The sequence below is a fragment of the Leuciscus leuciscus genome (assembly GCF_965113295.1).
Source record: "Leuciscus leuciscus genome assembly, chromosome: 17".
Lineage (NCBI taxonomy): Eukaryota > Metazoa > Chordata > Actinopteri > Cypriniformes > Leuciscidae > Leuciscus > Leuciscus leuciscus.
In genome coordinates, this window is record NC_138741.1 from 10,741,795 (window position 1) to 10,751,265 (window position 9,471).

Sequence of the window (9,471 nt, forward strand, 5' to 3'; positions counted from 1 at the left end):
TCTCATTTAACTTAATGTCGGTTTAGGGGAACGAGAGGCCAAGTTAAGCAGCAGAGTCCTGTCTGAGTGTTGTTCTGAGGTATGGATGTGCACCATGCATGCAGAGGGAGAGATGAGGCCGTCTCGTCTGGACGGCTCAGACACACAGCTGTGGTCAGCCAAGCATCCCGCCGCATAAGGACACGAACCCACACGAGTTCATGAGGGGAGGGAGAGACGGAGAGCTTGAAGGACAGACACATACAGACAGATTGAATAAAAAAAAGATTCTGGTCATTTATAACTGCGCATTTTAAGAGACTGGTCAACCACAAAGGACGGTGAGGTCATTCTAAGAAGTTGTCCTGCGTGTGTCTGATCTCGCAGAACAAGACGATAACACATCAGGTTTACATAAGTCAGCTGGAATTTGCCAAGTAAATAATGATCGTATCAGAATGCCAGATAAGATCCGTTGCATGACAAATTCTGCCCCCTGCATGAAAAATCATGAATCATCAAAGTTCGTCTGCTTTGTCGGGATTGTTTTAGATGCTTGTCTTTATGACTGTGTGTGTGTTTGTGATATTTGAAGGCCATACTGCAATAGCAATGGAAGAGGTTTTTTGTTTTTTTTTCATTGGTGAGCAACAGTCATCCAGACTGTCAACAGTCGTTATATACGTTTCAGGTTTTAAAGGGATAGTTCACCCAAAAAGGAAAATTGGCTAATCATTTATTCACCCTCATGTCATTCTAAACCCATCTAGCTTTGTTGTGTAACGTAGAAGATATCTTGAAGAACATTGGTAACCATTGACTTCCATTGTATGGATGGACATTGTAAACACTAATTTGTTACTTATATCTATATAATATCTTATGTTCCACAGAAGAAAGCCATACAGGTTTGGAACAACATGAGGTTGAGTAAATTATGACATATTTTTGTGTGATTATCATTTTAATGTGGGAAATTTAGTAACTTAGTCTTCTTATGAAACAACTTTTCTTTTCAGTTACATCACGTATAGGCCACACCTGTCATGATTCCCTGTGTTTAGTGTACTTTTGTTTTGTCTTGCTGTGCCTGTTGTCAGTTCTTGTGGTCTAGCTCCTGTTTACCTAAGTTTCTATAGCTACCCTTGTTAGTCACCATGACAACTAATCACCTTTAACTGTTGCTTGTTAGCCTCTTGTTACCCAGTGTATTTATACCCATGTGTTTAGTCCTTGTTTGTCGGGCATTTTCTTTACACTTCTATGTAAAGCTTTTGCTTCTCCTGTGTTTTCTATGTCTGGATTATTGCCACCGGCTTCCTGTTTGTATTATCTTTGTGTTCGTGTATCTATGGAATAAAGACTGCTTGCTAACAGATCATGAACTCTCTTCCCTGAATACCGGTGGACTAATGTTAAACAATAGCCGACTAGTTATTTAGCATAATTTCATCAAAACTGACTTCATTTTTGCATGTAATGGCAAACTTTTTATGATCTAATTAGATAAAATCATTCAAATTAAATCCTACCCTACACTTTTTCTTGGAATGTAAGCTGCAATCAACTTTTTAATGTTGACTGTATTCATGCAGCAGGTAAACAATTAAAGATGACTTAAATAATTAGAAGCGTAATTATTAAATAATATATTAAATAGGTATTATAGATATCCAATGCAAGGGAAAAAATATATATGTCAAATATACCCTCAAAAGCATCTCAAAGTATCACAATGTTAGCATGCATTACCTTAATGTTGACTGACACTATATAACTGTGTTGACTACTGGCTATTGCCAGAAAGGCTTCACAACCTGAACAGCATCCTAAAAGAATGTATTTGGCTATCAAAATGGATTGTGCGGAATAAGACCAGAAATGTGTATTTAAGAAAGTAAATGGGGCCCATTTGGATTTCATGTTGGATTTAAGGTTTAATTTGCCTGACGTATTTTTATATTCAGTCAAAAGTTCAGCTCTCATACTTGACATGACTGAAAAATTCTGAATCTGTCAGAGAGCCCTGTGGGTGCAATATGTTTGGTAGACTGCTGCTTAAAATCCAGACTCATATTAATAGCAAGCATGAGGATTTCATGGAGGCTAACAAGATTCTCTCCTTGGATCTCAACCCAGCAGACGCCAACCCCCACTCACAAACACACAACCAACTGCTTAATGACATCACAGAGGAGCGCCTGGCGAATTGCACACACACTGATCTTCTCCCTTTGCCCTCCGTTCGCTGTCTTCATGAGCCGTATATGAGCTAACTGTTTGCACAGGCCATCTTTAATAAAAAACGACAAGGATTTATCACCCCTTCACAGCATCACATGAGGCCACTCCATCAGGCCGTGATATCTCTCATACGCAGTCAAACTCACACCTTATTAATGCAGCGAGGATGCAGGGGGAACTACAGGAATAACCAGATATTTCTGAGATCAACGGACACTTGTTAAGGATGTGTAGTCTATGTCAAATATGCTTTACAGCACCTGTGTAGTGCTTTATAAGTTTAGGTTGTGTTAGCAGTATTTTGTATTGTTTTGCAAATTGCTGGTCATTCATTTTTGATTATTAGAGACAAATTTTTAATACAGTTCTGATCTTAAATTTCTAAAAATCGGACATAAAAAAGGATACATTGTAATGAAAATCTAAATTTAATCTCTGGTGGAGAGTCCAAAATCGCATACTGTGAGTACGCACTACATTTGATGAAGAATGAACTTTGCGACAGTTTAGAAAGTTCTATATTGAATGAATGTGTGTATTATGAATTGAATCCGGACGCAATACATCTGTCATGTTCTCATTGCGACAGTTGCGTTGCTTTACTGCCATTGACATCTCCTCTCCCATGTCCTCATGGTATAGTAAAGCGTCCATCAGATTCTTTGAGATAGTAGGTAATTTGTGTACTTTTCGCCTACTGTTTTATGAATACTACTACGACTTACCACTCACTTCACATACTGTTTTTTGCATACTATTTTAGGTAGGTAGGCATATTCAGATGCAGGGTGTCTGTGCTAGTTGGTTGCTATGCTAATGGTATCAGACAGCAAATCACTGATCAACTTTGATCGACTTTGACACCCTGCCATGGGTGTCTGTCGCCCATTTAAAATAAATTACTTCTGGACACTTTCTTGGTGGGAAACCCTGACATGGGTGTTTAAAACAACAAGAAGTCAATTATTTCCAAAAAGCGTGACATTGGTACATGAGGCTGGAAATGTGGTGAAGTTGAGCAGAGTTTATTTTTATGCAAATGAGCAATGACCTGGTGCGGCAACTGACAAATGGATTGCAGACAGTAGGAAGTTAGAGACCTGCGCGGGACACAATTTTCAGTCCCGCTCCCGCCCGCTCCCGCAGTGTTCAGTCCCGCTCCCGCCCGCTCCCGCAAAGATTTGTCATTTTTAGTCCCGCTCCCGCCCGCATCTGTGATATTATGTCCCGCTCCCGCCCGCAAATGCCCGCAAGACGGCAGGCAGGATGTATGTTCACTTTCTGTCTCACGAAGGTCTTGGAAAAAAATGCGATTTGTGTCCGTTGTATGTTAACACCTTTTGGCATTTATCGCAACAGGCAAAAGGTAGTTGATTCCCCTCTCCATCATGCACAACCGAAAAAGACTGCCAAATGTCTGATTTGAGGTTTCGTGATTTATTTATTTTTTTGTAGTAAATGTGCCTTTCTTTAGAGAAGTACTTACACCTGAAGCGCTTAGGCCTATATCTGAAGCACTAGAGGTGCTCTTTTCCTCCTCCATGCTGTCTATTTTGAACTTGAAGCTTTCGAATTCGAACAGCGGGAAGGAATTGTCTCTAAACAAGTGTGCGTGAGATTAGGCCCCGCCCTACCCCAAACGACAACATCCAAGTTTAGGCTGCTTAAAACGTTTTTATTGCTGCCAAACAGAATCTCCCTCACAACTACAAATTATGTACGCTACTTTAATAATTTATATATTTTACTTTACACTCATATTTAATTTGCGGGAGTGCAGCGTATCATCCCCCCCCCGCCCGCACCCGCAAGTGCACCTTCATCATCCCGCCCGCTCCCGCAATGACCTTTCAAAATTTGTCCCGCGCCGCTCTGTTTTGCGTCGGGTCCCGCGGGTCCCGCGGGACTCCCGCGGGAGTGCAGGTCTCTAGTAGGAACCACCACTACAGCGACCTCTGACCTGGAGTCCTTTAGTGTTTTGATCCCTGTTAGTTTGAATGCCTCTTAATAGGTGTTATAATAGGTTTAATAGTAGTAAGAAATCCTGCCCGTGAAATAAGACAATATACTAATTCTAGGAAAATCTGTTCATATATATATATATATATACATTGTTAACAAAATTATAACATGTATTTCTCATTGTTGGTTAATATTAGTTAAAGCTGCAGTCCGTAGCTTTTTTGGGTTAAAAATGATCCAAAATAATTTTTTGAGCAAGTACATAACCAGCCAAACTATCAACTTGCCGTAGCTCGATTCAAAATGGTAAGCTTGTAATAATGTTTTTAATTCCAGTGGTACTGGTGGATTTCCGCGGGAAATTCGAGAATGTCTTTGCGTCATTACGTCACATCTGTACGCATAAAGAAGGTGTCTCGGCTAGTTGGCTATATTGTGTGTGAGGATGTTGGTGTTGCAGTGACAACTGGAGATTCACCCGAGAAAGACTTCGGACTTGGGAGAAAAAAAGAGACTGCAACCGGGCCCATGCGAAAACAAGGACAAATATCGGAAGGGTATTAAATCTAGTCACGCAATGCTGATGTTATTAACATTAACAATTTGAGAACAAAGTATAATTTGCATGGTTTGACATGATATGATAAGCGATCGTAATCGCAGGCGCGATTTACTGCAATGCTTTTTTCCAAGTGGATGTTACTTACTTGTTCAGACGACATTTTCCGGTGAAAATTCTTATGTTGGTCATACTTCCAAAAAGTGGAATCTGTGATTGCGAATGACAGTATCCACACCGGCGCGGTGATTAACAGCCGTACATTCTCCTCAAAACATTGGATTAATCCGCGCTGTGCCGTGCCGAGGTGCAACGCACGTAAAGTTGATAATTCCGCGAATAACTGCAATTGCAGATTTCGAACAGAGATGGTGACAAAGAGGAAAAACTGCAGAGTGCAGCTTTAATGCATTGACTAACATGACCTTATTGTAAAATGCTACCAGTAAATTTACATAGTTTTAATGTTTAGATATTTGAACTTTAAAAATAAAAATAATTAAATCTGTTTACTAAATCAGAATAGGATTTTTAAAAGATTAAACAGTAACACTTTAGTTTAGGGTCCAATTCTTACTATTAACTAGTTGCTTATTAGCATGCATATTAGTAGGATATTGACTGTTTATTAGTACTTATAAAGGACATATTAATGCCTTATTCTGCATGGCCATATTCTAAATTCCTTAATCCTCCCCAATACCTAAACTTAACAACTACCTTACTACCTAAGCAGTTATTAGGAGTTTATTGTGCAAAAGTCGTAGTTAATGGTTAGTTAATAGTGAGAACTGGATCCTAATGTAAAGTGTGGCAGATTAAACTGATTGAAAACTAACACTAATACAATACAAAGTACAATACAATACAACTAATACAAAAAGATGACAAAGTCTAAAAATGGTTTGTGTTGAGCAAAATACAAACCGTATGCAGCTTGTTCTCATGACACTGCCTTTGATTTGCAATATTCAGGATCACAGTGGTGGGGTTTGGGATGGCTTTCCCTCATTAGGGTCCACAGTTTTGTGCTTTACATCAGGGATCCACTGTGAGGTGTCCCGGCGGCTGGTTGCTAGGTGATGGTGGCCTGATTAAGGAGTCCATCGGTGGGCAGAGTTATCGCTAATTGACAGCTGCTAGGCCTGAGGGTTTTATTCCAACCCGGAGACCTCGAGATAATGGGAGGGCAGCGCTCCATCGCCCCCAATGTGGGATTCAGCTATGAGGGGGGCACGACTGCTGATGCTGCCTCCACCTCCATGGGAGTAGAGAGAGGGATCAGGGGTAGAATGACAGCCACAGAGAAAGAGAGAGAGAGAGGGGGGGATAGGGAGAAGTACGTAAACCAGTGGGAGGTTTATGCCCACAGTGACCGGTTTAGTATTACCGCCCATCTTTCTCCATCTGGAGCTGCTCCCTGTAGCTTGCCAACCAACTCACTTCAAATAAGATAATCGTATTATCGTCCAGCCTGCAAAACTTGCATTAAAATCCAATTATTTCCAGTCACTTTTCTGTGTGCATACTGTCTTTATGATGACAGAGTCGTAAAGAATGATGTACTTAACTAGGTAACAACAAAAAACAAAATATTTTTTTATGTTTAAATGTTACATAAAAATGGTTGTTTTGCTGTTATTGCACAGATACTTTTTTTTTTGTTTCTTTTAATCTTTTTTTATTTATTTACCTAAATGACAATTAAATTGGGGGAGGGAGTCATTTCTAGATACACGTTTACTGTTTATTTAAATATGCAAGATTTCTTTTCAAAGCATTGCACAGAAATGCAAAATGGCTGTTTTGAGTTAAAGCACCTAATTTCTCATAAAAGAAAAAAAAGGCTTATTTCTTATTTTTAAAAGGTAATAGGGTTCCTGCATATTTCAAACCTATAATTTTGCGGCAAATAAATGGAACACAATTACAACCATGTCATCTCTGTTTTAAGTAATCTGTATGACTGATTATTTTCATAGGAAACATATATTGAATTACATCAGAGAAACAGGGCTGGCTGTGATGAGGCTACCCAGCCTCCATTGTAATTATCTTCGTATTACTATAATTATTTGGAAGTGTGCAAACCGGATTATTCTGTCCTGTAAACCCTGCTGAGAGGTGATCCTTTTTTTCCAACTGGGATTGTTCTCCATTTGTTGACATTGTGAAGACTTTACAAAGCTTATTTTCATTCCCTCACATAAATGCATAAATCCATCATACTCTTCAGGTTTCACATCACTTTTACATTCTTTTAACCTTTACTGCAGATTAATCTTTGATGCTTTTAAAGGGGTCCTATTATGCCCTTTTACAAAGTCTTGATTTTGTTTTTGGGGTGTACTTGAATATGTTTTCATGCTTGATTGTTCAAAAAAATGCAAAATTTTACATTATTACAGCTCCTCTCTATCTCCAGTCTGGTTGAACCCATTGTGTTCAATGAAGCCCCTCCGAAATACGAAATGTGCTGTGATTGGTTTCCTGGCCTAGTGTGTTGTGATAAGCAGCGCTTAGTGCATGCTCTGGAAATGCCCCGCCCCTTCATAACCACGAGCTCTACTTGTAAATATTACAATGTCGTCAATTTCAAACCATTTCAAACCCGATTCAGACCTTGACAATGAACAGCACGATTGTGCTGAACGGATTTCAAGCGCAGACTTTGCAAGCACGGATTTCATAGGATGTTTCTGAGTGGTATGTTTTTTTGTATTTTTCTTATATGTATGATGTTATCCACCATTTAATCATATTTGTCAGAAAACTGGTAATACAAGCAGTAATCAATCACAAAATTATGGATAATTGTCCTAAGGGGTGGTGAACAGTCTTAAAAAAAGCGAGAGCTTACAAAAGCTACAGTAAACACTACATCAATACTGTAATGTTAGTTAGCCGGCTAGCCGAGGCAAAGCTTTGCATCATAGCAACTACATAAAACTTATCATTGGAACTATTAATAGAAAACACAACTACATATAATAAGACCTACTTACAAGTTGTGATCCATAAACAACAGATTGTCCTGACAAAATGGGAATGGCTATGTCTTTCAGGATAATCTTTAGTGCGCATAGCCTGCATTGCATTCTCTTCTGGAAGCTGTTCTCTGTAAAATGTGCAGCGCACAGACAAACGTTGAGGTTATAATGTTCAGGAACAGTGTTAGTGAAAATACATTTTAACCACTCGTCAGCATTAGGACAAACTTTTTCCGCGGTGGAAAAAACAGTGACAACACCCTTCATCTTCTCTTGCGCTGCCCAACCAGGTCTCGCCAACTTTTTTGCGTAAGTGTTTCGTGGGCGGGGATTAATTAAATAAGGAACATTATGACTTGGTGTGTTGTAGTCCAAACAAGCCATTCGTTGTAGTTCTCGAAAAGTGGATTCTGTTAAATAAAATATCTCCCTTTGAAATGGACTTTGAACCTTGTAACCTTGCAGATCTTTTTGTGCTCAAACAGCCACATTACACACTAAAGTTGATCCATTGTCGTATGATTTGTTTCCTTATTCTCCATTGTCTTTAACTTTCTGATTTGTGCATTTAATTTCCTTGGACCTGCCGTTTTGTTGCCTGCAGCTATGTGCCAGAGTGTTCAAAACTCTGTTGTATTGAATATTAATGTTATCTTATGTTGCATACTGTACATGGTTAAGTGAGAATTCTGGATGAACTGCAATTCGTTACCCAAATAAATGTGGTAAAAGCAGGAAGGAATTGTTATCCACATCTGTGAACAGTTACTTTAAGTCTCTTGTGGACAAGTACTATTTGAGGGTAGACACTGAATGAGGAGATTACTAATGAAAATGCACTGTACTCAGAGTAATGTAGGGCTGATCTGTTTAGCAGGCACTCTTCGTGAAGTAACTCAGCCAGTATCAACAGCACCTCCCCTCTTCTAGTGGTAGGGCTGCCGTTACCCTCATCATGAACACAAAGAATTGCTCTTTGATCAGGCCTGTTATGTCTCCTCCAGCTGACTTGATTGTAGTTGCTTAGGGTTATGCTTACTTCATTCAAATGCATTTCAGAAGAGTTTGCTTAAAGAAAGCTCTGCTACCTGTCATTGCAATGCTTCCATTTCCAGGCCAACTAAACATTAGCTGACCAGAGATAAAGCCTTTACCTTCCTCTAACTGATGTAACACATGTTTGTTGTTTTAACCTGGAACAGGCATCTCAAATGCTTCATCGCTGTGGCATACATCTGGCTTCACTTGAGCAAATCCAGAAAAACCTCACTGGGAAGTTCACAGGAGCACCCTGATCAATTATTTCAATCAAAGTTATAGGTTGAAATCAGATCCACATTGCATGAAGGGAAATGGAGATAGTGAAGTTCATTTAGCACTGAGACTAAACCAGATCAGATTTAAGGGATGTGGCATACTACCATACTAGGAATGCAGCATGTATATTGTGCACATGTGATTATGTGAAGTAAACAACCAGGCCACATTGATTGGAATACTGTATCCCACAATGCACTGTGCCCAACTCCATTCATCCATTTCAATAAATGGAAGTGGCGAATGAATCATTTGATTGAACTACTCATTTGCACCCAAAATTGTATCACAATCAAACTACTTGATTTATTTTTTGATATGACAAATGATTTTCTCACTGATGTAATCATACAACATAGTAAGGTAATGTGAGAAGAATTTAGCATACTACAATTTAAAATGTTCATACTGCTTCATATA